The sequence below is a fragment of the Urocitellus parryii genome, chromosome 6, assembly GCF_045843805.1.
Source record: "Urocitellus parryii isolate mUroPar1 chromosome 6, mUroPar1.hap1, whole genome shotgun sequence".
Lineage (NCBI taxonomy): Eukaryota > Metazoa > Chordata > Mammalia > Rodentia > Sciuridae > Urocitellus > Urocitellus parryii.
In genome coordinates, this window is record NC_135536.1 from 28,334,576 (window position 1) to 28,348,678 (window position 14,103).

The 14,103-nt window shown below is 37.7% G+C and overlaps 1 protein-coding gene across 4 annotated transcripts in view; it reads right to left on the minus strand.

Annotated features, from left to right (window-relative positions):
• Ptgr2 (prostaglandin reductase 2) overlaps positions 1-3,742 on the minus strand; it is a 42,645-nt gene extending 38,903 nt beyond the window's left edge. For 3 of the 4 annotated variants that reach the window (XM_026401875.2, XM_026401866.2, XM_026401841.2), the window contains exon 1: positions 3,654-3,742. The gene's annotated coding sequence lies outside the window, so the exon portion shown is untranslated. The other variant, XM_026401850.2, reaches the window with a different exon arrangement.
• Positions 3,743-14,103: the final 10,361 nt, after the last annotated feature.

The window sequence follows — 14,103 nt, forward strand, 5'->3', positions numbered from 1 at the left end:
CGCTACGGCTTGAGCCACATCCCCAGCCCCCCCCTATCTCTTAAAAAAAAAAAAAATTCTCTCTCTTTCTCTCTCTCTAAAAAAAGACTAAATGTCTAGGGCTGGAGAATACTTGCCTAACATGCATAAAGCCCTGGGTTTGTTCCAACACCACAAAAAATAAAATAACTAAATGTCTGTGTCAGTCAGCTTTTCATCGCTGTAACTAAAATACCTGACAAGAACAACTTAAGAGGAGGAAAAGTATATTTTGAGCTCACAGTTTCAGTGGTTCAGTCCATGGTTGGCTGACTCCACTGCTCTGGGCCTGAGGTAAGCCCAAATATCATGGCAGGAGGTGTGGTAGAGGAAAGTTGTCTGTTCATGGCAGCCAGAAAGCAGAGAAAAAGATGCCTCCAGTGACCTACTTATTCTAGCCACACCCCACCTGCTTATAGTTCCTACCCAGTAATCCATTCAACTATTAACCCATCAAATGGATTAATCCATTTGATTAAGTCACAGTTCTCATAATTTAATCTCTCACCTCTGAATATTCCTACACTGCCTCATGGGCTTTTTGAAGAATATCTCAAATCCAAACCATAACAATGTCTGATGTTGGTGACATTCAGTAAGATAGAAAGAACATGGAAATATGTATTATTTGCTTCCTTGTTTTATATACATTCTTACATACATTTATATATATTCTTATTGGTTGTTACAGAAATGGCTAGCTGCCATCAATATTCATTCTCTTCTTCTAGATACAAAATTGCCAAATAAGACCATATTTTCCAGATTCACCTTAAAGCAAATCCCAGAATAATCCCATTTCACATAAAATCCTTCAGTTAAACCATCTTTGATAATGGATTGTTTCTAACTTAAACACCATACCATTATTACACCTAACAAAATTAACAGAATAGGTAATTCCTTAACATCATCTAACACCTAGTATATACTGAAATTCTCTGATTGCCTCAAAGATAACTCTTATAGTTGATTCATTAGAATCAGGATTCAAAGTTCACATACATTTGGAACTTTCTATTTCATGCTATCGCTTTGTTTTTTCATTCCTTTGTTTGTAAAATGTTCCATGATAGCTTCCTAATAGTGTCATTTGCATTTTTCTTCTATCTTCACCCTTTGCTTGTCACTAGAAGTAAATCTAGAAGCTTAATTAAATTCAGTTTCATTTTTTTAAGGCAGGAATCTTTGAATGTGGTCTACCTACATCCTATTTCATTACATCATGAAGTCCATAGGGAAATGTCGGACACCATGGGTGTTAATTATGTAGTATTAAAAAGCAAAGTTTTTCCAAGTAAAGTAGGTTCAACTACCCTTAAGTGGTTATTTATCATACAATGATGGCTAAATTTTCAACTAAAGGAACCTTTCCAAATAAAGTTTTATATTTGTTTTCTTTTCTACTCTCAACAGTATGCTTTATTTCTTTAAAATGTGCAGTAGTGCATGCCTATAATCCCAGCTATTTAGAAGGCTGAGTCAGGAGGATCACAAATTCAAAACTAGCCTGGGTAACTTAATGAGACTCTATCTCAAAATAAAAAATACTGGGAATGTAGCTCAGTGGTAAAGAATACCTGAGTTCGATCTCCAATACCACAAAAATAAAATAAATAAAATTACAAACTGCATATCTGTCCAAATACTTATTATAAGAACAGTTCTCTCCCTCTAAATTAGAAACTTTTCAAGTGCCAAATATAAGAAATGCAGGATAATTGTACAATACCCAACAGCACAACAAACAACATATTAAGAATATAAAGCACTTGGTTTAGTTAACTTTTTTTTTTTACAGAGAGAGAGAGAGAGAGAGAGAGAGAGAATTTTTTAATATTTATTTTTCAGTTCTTGGCAAACACAACATCTTTGTTTGTATGTGGTGCTGAGGATCGAACCCGGGCCGCACGCATGCCAGGCGAGCGCGCTACCGCTTGAGCCACATCCCCAGCCCTAGTTAACATCTAAAATAAGATGCACCAAATACAAGATCTGAAAGGAGGGGTAGTGATAGTGATAGATTCATTCCAAGAGAAAAAAAAAAAAACTCAACAAATCTTATTTGGTATGATACCAAGTGGTTTCCTAACTGGTGCTAAGTAATATTCAAAAATAATACAGATGGATGATCAACTGAAAAATTTTCTCAGTACCAGTCATAAAGAATGTGCTATTTGGGGCTGAGGTTGTGGCTCAGTGGTAGAGCGCTTGCCTTGCATCTGTAAGGCACTGGGTTCAATCCTCCACACCACATAAGATAAATAAATAAATAAATAAATAAAACAAAGATGTTCAACTAAAGGTGGGACCATGAAAAATAAGGGTTTCTCAGTCTGTTTCCTAAATTTTCCTAGATGCCAAGAACTAAGCTAAAGACTTCTTATTCATTATCTTGTTTAAACATAACCCCAACTCCAAACTGTGTGAAGTTGGTAATATCACTTCCATTTTATAAAGGAGGAAAGGCAGATACAAAGAGGTTGAAGGTTATCCAGGGTTCCATTACTTGCAGTAACAACACTAGAACTCATACTCACATACCATTTTCCTAACATGAGCTTCCAAATATGCAGTACTGGGAAATCACACCCAGGGCTTCATACATGTCAGGCAAGCACAAAGTACATCTCTACCCCCTAATACCTTTTAATAAAACATTCTTTATGCTTATCTTGTTCTAGTACTCCACCACAAATGACTTTGCTGACCTTTGCTTTGTCCTGCCAGTCCTTTCCTCTCCTCTCCCCAAGTCCTACATGTGAGAATCCTGCATGGCTCTTTCCTTTCTTAGTGACCTCATTTTCCTCTACAGCTCCTACTACCAGCTGCTTACCTGGAAATTACTAATGACCTGCTCCGATAGTCTAAAATTTCTAAGACTGTCAGCACTAATAATATTTGTGTAAGTTTTGTTCGATGATTTAAGTCTGCCCCTATGCCTGGTACCACCCAATAGAGCAATGTTAACTAAAAGTCCCAGAGGCACCTCAATTATATCTAAACTTTAAGTTGCTTACCTCTTAACAATTCTCCCCCCCCCCATCCTCATTTAGTAATGGGGATCAAACCCAGGGGTGCTTTCCCACTAAGCTACAACTCCAGCCCTTTTTTTTTTTTTTCTTTTGAGACAGGTTTTTGTTAAATTGTTGAGGCTGGCTCAGATTACAGGCAAGGACCACCACACTCGGCTACCCAGCTAACAATTCTTTTTTTTTTTTTTTTTTTTTTTTTTTGGTACTGGGGACTTAACCCGGGGGTGTTTTACCACTAAACTATATCCTCAGTCCTTTTATTTATTTATTTGTTTATTTATTTATTTATTTATTTATTTATTGAGACCAGGGGCTTGCTAAATTTCCTAGGCTGGCCTCGAACTCGCGATTCTCCTGCCTCAGACTCAGGAGTCACTGGGATTACAGGCCTGCGCCATCCCCAAATAATTCTTAAAAAACAAAAAACGCCTCCTTTTCGGTCATTTCCTACCCTAGTATCCTTGGCAAGAATGCCAGCGAGGACAGTATTTCCGGGAGGAAGGCGGGAGGACAACCCTGGTTCGGAGCTTCCTCCCTTACCGCACCAACCTCACCTAGCTCAAGAAAAGAAAACCCAGCGACCCTCAGCGCGCCACTCACCGTCGCGGAGCATGGGGGCGATCTCGCGAGATTTGAAGCGAAGAGAGGGGCTGGCTCCTGCGCGACCTTGGCCCTCCAACCACACCACGCAGGCGCAAGACTAAGGCTGGCTCCGAGCTCCCGGGGCTCCCAGAGGCAGGGTTTTGAAGTTTAGGCAAGATTCTTCTGATCCCCACGTTTCCGTCAGAGGCCGGGGAAATACCAAGCTTCAAAAGATACGTCTGAGAAAATGCATTAATAAATTAACCCGGATTGGTCCCCTTTGGTCACCCCTACTGCCTGGACCCAAAGAGCAAATCATTCAACCTTGACCAGGAGTTCACATCCAGCTGCTGCCCTTGAAGGAATTTTATTCGTGTTATGGTCTCTGTGAGCCTCAGACTGGGAAATTACCGTGGAGAGAGACTATCAACCCTAACCCTTGCTTTGTAGGTGAGGAAACTGAGGCTCCGAGGGACGAAGTGTGGACCACCTACCTTTCAGCGAGTTAGGGGCAGAGCTACGGTTAAAACTTCTCTCCAGGCTGATGGCTCAGGGCCCTTTAGTGAGACTTTATGACAGGGTTTAGCCTTTTCTTTTACACAGAATTCCAGATTGCTCTAAAATGAATTACCTAATGTGAACTGATTTCGTAATTTCATTAATTATTAAGCACTTCTTTTATTGCTGGTCCGGGATGAGCAAGTCTTTATCCTAGAATAGCTGTGGGTCCCCGGGGCCTTCAAACCCTTGGGGAGACTATCCTGAATTTACGTGTATAAGAAGTGCTGTTTACATTGAATTCCTATGGGAACTAACACACAAGCACAAGTCATGGTATAGAATAGCTGAAAAATGATTTGGTGTGGTCAGCAAGCAGGTAGCAATCAAATAGGTTAAGAGTTCCTGGTAGCTTTACCTCTAAGCATTTTCACTTCTTTGGAAAAGCTTCAGAAAATGACTAGGAAATATCTGAATTTCCTCAGGAACTAATCTTTGAATCTGTACAGATAGACCTTCAATAACCTTTTGTTGTAGTAACTGGAATCAACTGATGAAAAAAAAATGCTCAAACTAAAAGTAATAGTAGAAAATAAAGGTAGTTTAAAACTTGATCTAAAAAGAAATAGTCTTTCAGGGGCTGGGGTTGTAGCTCAGTGATAGAGCACTTGCCTAGCATGCAAAAAATAAAATAAAGTATTATGTCCTTCTATAACAAAACACACACACACACACAGACACCAATCAAAAAATGTTTTTTAAAAAATAGTCTTTCAAAGCAGAACTGCAACAGTAAATTCACTTCAGCTGTCACAATTCTAGGGCCAGGTAACAATTGTGATTTTTCTCCTTGAATGAATTCCTGATCCCAAAAATTCAAGGAATGAATTTACAGGTATCTTTTCATCTTGTTTCTCCTCTACTTCTAAAGTTGCTGTCATTTCTATAACATTTTGAGTTAACTAATGCCTTATGTGACTTTTTCCCTATGTGATTTAATTTTTAAAACAACCCTATTATTATCATTCCCATTTTACAATTGAGGAAACTGAAGTTAATCAGCTAAGTACTAAGTTAGATTAAATAACTAATAAGTAAAGGAGCAAATTTTCCTACCTGATTCCAAGCACCTACCCTTCTGCTATATTTGCCATAAATCTGGAAAATTCCCTTCTCTTATCCATCTGCAGAAGCTTAATCCTGTCTCTTTGATTATTCAAACAATTTCTGAGATAATCACTTTCCAGACTTAACTAGAGGGAGGTGTCAATTTTTCTTACACCTTCCTTATCCAGAAATGCTATGGTGTATATGTTGTTTCACTCAAGCATAATATAAACTTTTAATCTAATATGTTTATATATTCATTCATTAAATTATTTTTAATTAAAATGACCTCATATGACTTCCTGTGTAGTCATCTCTGTCAGATTGCAAATTGCTCAGGAGAAAGAATATAAGTATGTCTAATCTGCATAGTATGGAGCACTTAGTTCAACATCAAAGATAATTTGATGCTAAATAAGTACCTTTTTTTGTGGAAGTGATAATTGTTCATAATGATACAAATACATCCTAGAGAAATAACAAGGTAGGAGATAAAACCACACCTGTCTCCCATTAGTCTGTAAGACATTCAAGGTCCATGTATCACTGACTTTGTTTTTCTGAATCTACCAGCACCTTTTATTATATCAGGCCAAGAATAAGGTGCTTGATAAATATCAATTGCATAGATGAATGGATGAATAGAAACTTCATATTTGATGAATCTGTCTAAAGTTCACAGGAACTGTCCAAAACATACTAGAGCTAATGCTTTTAACATTTTTATGGAGATGTAATTCACACATTATAAAATTTACCATTTTAAAATATACAATTCAGTGATCTTTAGTATATTCACAAGATTTTGCTGCTATCAACATTTAATTGAATGATATTTTTATCACCCTTTACCCATTATCAGTCACTCTTTGCTCTTCCCTCTCCTCCAGCACCTAGCAATTACTAATCTACTTTCTGTCTCTATGGATTTGCCTTCTCTGGGCATTTTATATAAATGGGATCATAAATATGTTAGAGCCATTTTTTATTATTATAGGAACTTAGTTCCCTAGTTGAAGAATGCTGCAATGACTCCTGAATTCAAGTTTAAATAAATGAACTTTCTTTGGGCAAAAGGAAAGACAATATTTGTACCTGTTACAAGATGGCTTCTCTGGAAAGCAAACTCTGAGGAAGAGTTTAGTGTGCAGGATGTTTGTTGGGAAAGGTCTTTGGCATCAACACCCATGGCAGGAGAGAGAAGAAAGCAGGGTTAGGCAAAAGAATCAGTTGGACTCCACCAGAAGCAACTCCACATAGAGCATGGGACTGAAATGGCCAGAGTTGTCCTGTGTTGGACCTGAAATTTCTCCCACTGCTTTTATTTAAAGTCACTATAGATCATCTATCTCATAATTGCGTAACATAATTTTCTCTCTTATACTTCCTGTTGGCATGACTGATATTTTTAGAGAGTTAAATGCTATAAACTCCTTATTTCACTGTTATTAAATAAAAGCCTATGCATCTCTTTTTTTTAATATATTTATTTTTATTCATTTATTTTTTATGTGGTGCTGAGGATCGAACTCAAGGCCTCACACCTGCAAGGTAAGTTCTCTATCACTGAGCTACAGCCCCAGCCCACCTATTCATCTCTTCCTCCACTTTTTTTTTTTAATAAACTCTCACATCCTAAAATCATCACCTAGATTCTATAATTTTTAAGATCTCACTGCAGTGCTCTACCTATCCATTTTCCCTGCACTTCTTGTTTTTAGAGAGAGAGAGAGAGAATTTATTAATATTTATTTTTTAGTTCTCGGCGGACACAAAATCTTTGTTTGTATGTGGTGCTGAGGATTGAACCCGGGCTGCATGCATGCGAGACAAGTGTGCTACCACTTGAGCCACATCCCCAGCCCTCCTCTTCCACTTCTGCCAGCATAATTTACCTCCACTAGCCTACTTCTTGCTTAAAATGAAATCTAGAACCTGACCTTAAAAATACAGTTTTCAAAATTAGCGAAAAGTCTCTTAGAGATAAATGAGATTTCTCCTCTCCTCTGTAGCTAGTGATAGAGAACTTTCTGAGCCATAAAACTACTTTAAGGAATTAAAGGTACATAGGGTGTTGAATTAAGAACATTCATAAGATTATCAGTGTGTGGATATTTATAAATGTGATCAACTTTTTCTTCTTGCTATTAATATAAATCAGTTCTTGAAAGTACAATTTCAAAAATAAGCATGAAGAACTCTTAGAAACAGAAATTCTTGCAAAACCATGTGAAAATAACCTTCAAAGAAATCTTTGGGAGCTGAGTATGGTGAATGCCTGTAATTCCAGCTACTCAGGAGACTGAATCAGGAGGATCATAAGTTCAAGGCCAACCTGGGCAATTTAGGGAGATCCTGTCTCCAAATAGAAAATAAAGGGCTGGGGATGTGGCTCAAGCAGTAGCACGCTCGCCTGGGTTCGATCCTCAGCACCACATACCAACAAAGATGTTGTGTCTGCCGAGAACTAAAAAATAAATATTAAAAATTCTCATTCTCTCTCTCTCTCTCTCTCTCTCTCTCTCTCTCTCTCTCTCTCTCTCTCTCTCCTCTCTCACTCTCTCTTTAAAAAAAAAAAAGAAAAGAAAAGAAAAAGAGGTGGGGATGTAACTCAGTGGTAAAGCATCCCTGAATTTAATCCCCGATATCAGAATAAAGAAAAGAAAAGGGGAGGGCTGGTGTTGGGGCTCAGTGTTAAAGCACTTGCCTTGTATTTATGAGGCACTGGGCTTGAGCCTCAGCACCACACAAAAATAAATAAAGATACTGTGTTTTGGGCTGGGATTGTGGTTCAGCAGTAGAGTGCTCGCCTGGCACAGGTGGGACCAGGGTTCGATCCTCAGCACTATATAAAAAATAAAAAATAAAGGCATTGTGTTGTGTCCATCTATACCTTAAAAATAAATATTAAAAAAAGATACTGTGTTTTCATCTACAAGTAAATACATATTTAAAAAAGAAAAGGGGAGAAAAGGGAAAATCTTTGGGGGCCCGGGATATAGTTCGGTGGTAGAACACTTGCCTAGCATACATCAGGCTCTGAGTTCCATCCCCAGCACTACAAAAATAAAAACTTTTGAAAATTTATTAGTATCTATTGTATACAAATCACTCCAAAACCCAAGACCTTAAAACACAAACTTTATTATCTCAGAGTTTCTATGGGTCAGAAATTTAGGCTGGGTACCTGTGCTTGAGGTCTCTGCAGTCAAGCTGCTAACTGAGCTCTGGTGTCACAAGAATACTCAGCAGTGGAAGGATTTACTTCCAGGCTTTCTTACATGACCCTCTATTCCTCATGAGCTGTTAGATTAATTAAGGGCCTCAGTTCCTTTTTGGTTCTTGGCTGGAGGCCTCTCTCAGTTCCTTTCCAAAGGTACCTTTCCCATAGGACTGTATCATACCATGAGGTGAACCAGCAAATAAATTACAACAGGTATATCTTAAATGCTATTGCTTCCCCAAAGCAAGCAGTACAAGAGAGAGAAAGAGCACACCCAAGGCAGAAGATATAGTCTTATTTATTTATTTATTTATTTAATGGTGCTGGGAATTGAACTCAGGACCTAACACCTGCTAAGCATGTGCTCTACCACTGACTTATGATTTTTACTATTTCATTTTTTCCTATTTATCTTCCTAAGCTAAATCCTAACTAAAGTCTCTTAAAGTATCAGTCTTAAGGCTTATGTCCCACATAAGAATGTAAGTTTGGCTAAAGAGAATGTATCAAGAACATAGGTGAGGGTGATTTAGTTAAGATTCTTTTGATTTGATTTTGAGTGTCTAGCATAAGTTGTCTTTTTTTTTTTTAAGGAAACTTCTTGAAATTTCAAAGGGTACTATGATAATTTAGAATCCAAGAAATAGCTGAGAAGTGAAACTTCATGTAGGAATCAAACAAATTCTAAGGACTGCAATAAACTCCACATCTTTTCTCTTAATTCAGTTCCAGGGATTCTCAAATCTGAGATTAAAAAAAAAAAAAAAAAAAGAAATTCCAAAGTTCAGGAGAGAGATTGGTATAGCTTGGATGTGTCATTGTGTCTATGTATTCTTTCCTCTTCTGGGACTTCTTTTCAAGGGTCTATGTGTTGATACATTGTGTCCATGTATTGATACATTGTTGTTATGCTTTCCTTTATTCTTTTTTAAAATATTTTTTTAGTTGTAGATGGACACACAATATATTTATTTATTTTTATATGGTGCTGAGACAAATTCAGTGCCTCACACATGTGAGGCAAGCGCTTTACCACTGAGTTACAGCCCCAGCCCAACTTTCCTTTATTCTTTAAGTGTGATTGTCTTTAGTCCTTTATACTAGCAGCTTCTCCCCCCATCCCCCAAGTACTGGGATAAATCCAGGGTCTTGCCTATGCTAGGCAAACATTAGACCACTGGACTAAATCCGTAACTCTATTACTTATTTTTAGCTGTTTTAAAGTCTTTGTCCATTAAATTGAACCTCTAGGACAGAAACTGTTATTATTGACTGCCTTTCTTCCCATCCCTCCCCTCCCCACACACACACACACTGAGTATGGGTTACCCCTTTTTGTTTCGTTTCATGCCTCACATTTTTGTTGTTGTTGTTGAATATTTTATATTTTTTAAATATATTGTTTAGCTGTCGAAGGACCTTTATTTTCTTTATTTATATATGAACCCAGTGCCTCACACATGCTAGGCAAGCTTTCTACCACTGAGCCACAGCCCCAACCCTACTTTTTTTTTTTTTTTTTTTGATACAGGGAATTGAACTCTGGGGCACTCAACCACTGAGCCACATCTTCAGCCTTATTTTGCATTTTATTTAGAGGCAGGGTCTCACTGAGTTGCTTAGTGCCTCACTTTTGCTGAGGCTGACTTTGGACCCATAATCCTCCTGCCTCAGGTTCCAAAGCCACTGGGATTACAGGTGTGTATCACCCAGCCTGGCCTCAGCCCTTCATTTTTTTTTAGTTGTAGATGGATACAATACCTTTATTTACTTATCTTTATGTGGTGCTGAAGAGCCTCACTGGTGCTAGCCAAGTGCTCTACCACTGAGTCGCAACCCCAGCCCCCTACATTGTTTATAATATGTAACAAACATGGATTCTGAAATTTTCTCCCCTGAAATTTGTTGTTTCTAGTATTTTGTTTCTCTCTTCCTCTTTTCCTTCTTTCATTCCTTCCTTCTCTCCTTCCCTTCCTCTTGCTTACTTTCTTCTTATCTGGGATAAATTTGTAAAATCAGTCTTTCCTGCCTGTGCGTACATGTGCAGCCCCAGGGTGAGGCAGGCATGGGCCCTACACACCATGCATGTATTCAGCCTCACCCAAGAATATGCTGAGCCCACTGCAATTGTATCAGATCCAAGCGTCTTCTTCTTCCTATTCACCACCTTCTGAGAAGTCACTTGACAGTGCCTCTGAGCACTGGCATTGCCCCTGTCTCTAAAGCTGCCAGCCATTATGACCTGCCCTATCCTGAGAGAAACTTCACATATTGAGTTGGGGTGGTGATAGGTAATAGGAGTAGCCCCAGACCAAAACATCTAAGATTCCTTAGATTCTTACCTGAAGTTTAGCAGTTCTTCAAACATAAATGCTTTTAGATGATTGTATGCCTTGGATCAATTTCCAGAACCCAGAATGATTATGTTCATTTTGTCTAGCTTTGTGGTTTTGATTTTTTGAGAAGCTGGATTTGCCAGTTTCCTTACTTAGCCATAACTGGATGTCTGGTTAGTTTATTTTTAAATTCCAAATAATTTTAGAAAAGAATTTAAGATTTCTAAAAAGTCTTTTTTTTTTTTTTTTGAGGAAAAAAAAGGCCTGAACTTAAAAAAAAAAAGAAAAAAAAATTCTTTTTGAGAGGCTCTCATCTAATTCATCTCTGTCATTCTATAGAAAGAAAAATTTTAAAAGTTATATGATTTACCCAAGTTTGAATAAATAACTTAGCGTGTGCTTGTGGATCATTATTGGGTTTTATGTTTGTTTGTTTGTTTTGGCATTAGGGATTGAACCTAGGGGTGCTCTACACTGAGCTACATCCTCAGCCCTTTTTTATTTTTTTTCAAGACAGGATCTTGCCAAGTTACCCAGACTGGCCTCAAACTTGCAATCCTCCTGCTTCAGCCTCCCTAGAAGGTGGGATTACAGGCATGCACCATAGTGCCTAGGCTGGTCCTTACTTTATTGTAAACCAAGAACTTATTTCTGAGTTTTTTGTTTGTTTTTTGTTATACCAGGATTACACCCAAGAACTTGTGCATGCTACTAAGTATTCTACCCACTGAACCATACCCCCATATCCCTGGTTATCACTTCTAACAAATAACACCAACATAAAATCTCAAAACATAATGTTGATAGAAAAAGCAAATTACAGGGGCTGTGGAGTAGAGTGTAGCCCAGTGATAGAGTCTGTGCTTAGCATGCATTAGGCCCTAGGTTCAATCCCTAGCACCAAAGGAGGGAAAAACAAATTACAGAAAGAATCAATATAATGAAAGTCCAATTGTATAAAGTTTAAAAACATGAAAATTAATATGATATATTGTTTCTGAACTCAATTTATTTTGAAAAAGCATACAACCATGCAAGGGAATGATGAACTTTCCATCCATATTAAGAATGGTTATCTCTGGAGGGAGATAAATACAATTTATCAAATTCAATTCTATTTGTAATATTGTCCTTTTGGGTTTTAATTTTTCAGTACTAGGGATTGAACCCAGGCTCTCAAGCACTAAACTACATCCCCAACCCCATTTGTTTTTTATTTTGAGTCAGGGACCCACTAAATTGCCCAGGTTAGCCTTAATCTTTGGATCCTTCTGTCTAAGCTCCTCAAGTATCTGGGATTACAGCTGTGTACCACCAAGCCTGACTTTGATATTGTATTTCTTAAATTTAATGTTGAGTACCTGGATGTGTGTTATGTTATTCTATAACCATTTTGTATTCCTAAAGTAGTTGATGATAAAATTTGAAGAAGGAACTGGCAAGGTGACACACACTTATAATCCTAGCTACTTGGAAGAGGAAGGAGGATCACAAGTTCAAGGGCAGCCTGGGGAATTTAGCCTGACCCTTTCTCAAAATAAAAAGGGCTGGGGATGTAGCACCCTTGGGTTCAATCCCAGGACTACCACTACCACCAAAAGGAAAAAAAAAAATGAAATGAAAGAAGGGCTGAAGTTTAGCTTCATTAGAATCCTTGTCTAGCATGTGCAAGGTCCTGGTTTTGTTCCTTAACATTGGGGAAAAATAATAAATGCCAGATATAATATTTTACAGAGAACATAAGAGTTACATTACAAAGAGAAACATCAGCTGATGACTGCACAGACCTGTAATCCCAGCTATTCAGGAGGCTGAGGCAGTAGGATGTCACAAGTTCAAGGCCAACCTCTTGCAATTTAGCAAGACCCTGTGTGAAAATAAAAAAAATTTTAAAAGCTGGGGGTTTAGCTCAGTGATAGATTACCTCTAGGTTCCATCATTAGTACCACGAGCAATATTCAAAACTAATAGAAACATTAGACAGACTTTTAGAGCACAGGGGTGTCTTTAGAGAATAAGACCTTCCCACTTCCATCACTTATTTGTATTAACTGAGGAGCCCAGAAGTCTTACTATAATCTTTCAAAGTTCTTCATGTTTTTAATTTTTTTTTTTTCAGAGAAGCACTAAGATTTCACACATTAAAGTTTTATGTTGGAGTTCAAGTTGGGGGCCTATTATTGTCAGGAAAGATTGTGAAAGACTTTGAAATGGGCAAAAGATTAACATGGTCAAAAGAAGACTTGAAATGGGCAAAAGAAGACAGGTGCCCTGTTCCGCAGGCTATTTCTACCTTTCATTGTATTTACAACTCTGCCTTGTAAAACACTGAGAGCAGTGCAAATGATTCTTGTCCATAGAAATGTGTGAGGCACTGGGTTCGATCCTCAGCACCACATAAAAATAAATAAATAAAATAAAGGTATTGTGTCCATCTACAACTAAAAAAATATTAAATAAAAAAGAAGTATAAATGCAAATTGTTCTTGGGATACTAGGATCTCTTTTCCCTTTACTGAAGAAACCAGTGTTGCATTTATTAAGCAAATAAATTTCAGCATTATCTATTTAAAAAAAAAAAAACTTTTGTAGTTGTAGATAGACAGCATACCTTTATTTTATTTGTTTATTTTTATGTGGTGCTAAGGATGGAACCCAATGCTTCACACATTCTAGGCAAGCACTATGCCACTGAATTACAGCCCCAGCCCAAGCATTACATATTTTCTGTATATGTGTCTGCTCTTTGGATTATTGTAGAGCCAATTGTAGAATCTTACTGATTCTCTCATAAATTAATGAGTTAAATAAAATCTTTGCCACATGTTAATTTAATTTTATTTTAAAGAGTATTTTATTTTTTTAAAAGAGTATTTTAGCATTGATGATGTAACACAGGGGCATTTTCCCAATGAGCTATATCCTCAGTCCTTTTTAATTTTTATTTTGACATAGGGTCTCACTAAGTTGCTTAGGGACTGCTAAATTGCTGAGGCCAGCCTCAAACTTGCAATCCTCCTGCCTCAGCCTCCCCAGTCACTAGGATTACAAGTGTGTGCCACCATGCCAAGCTGCATGTTGATTTTATATTCATATGCTAATTACTTTGCACCAAAAGCCTGAGAAGCAGCCTCAGATCCAAGATCTTTCTGACCTTCTCCTGTCTCTTGCCCTTTTTTTCCCTCAAAGAAGTCAGAATTTCTCTCCCCCAAGGCAAGCCACAGAAACTAGGGCCCTTTATCCCTAAGGTAAGCTATAAAAACTAGGAATATTACTCTAACCTCCCTCCACCTTTCTGCCTACA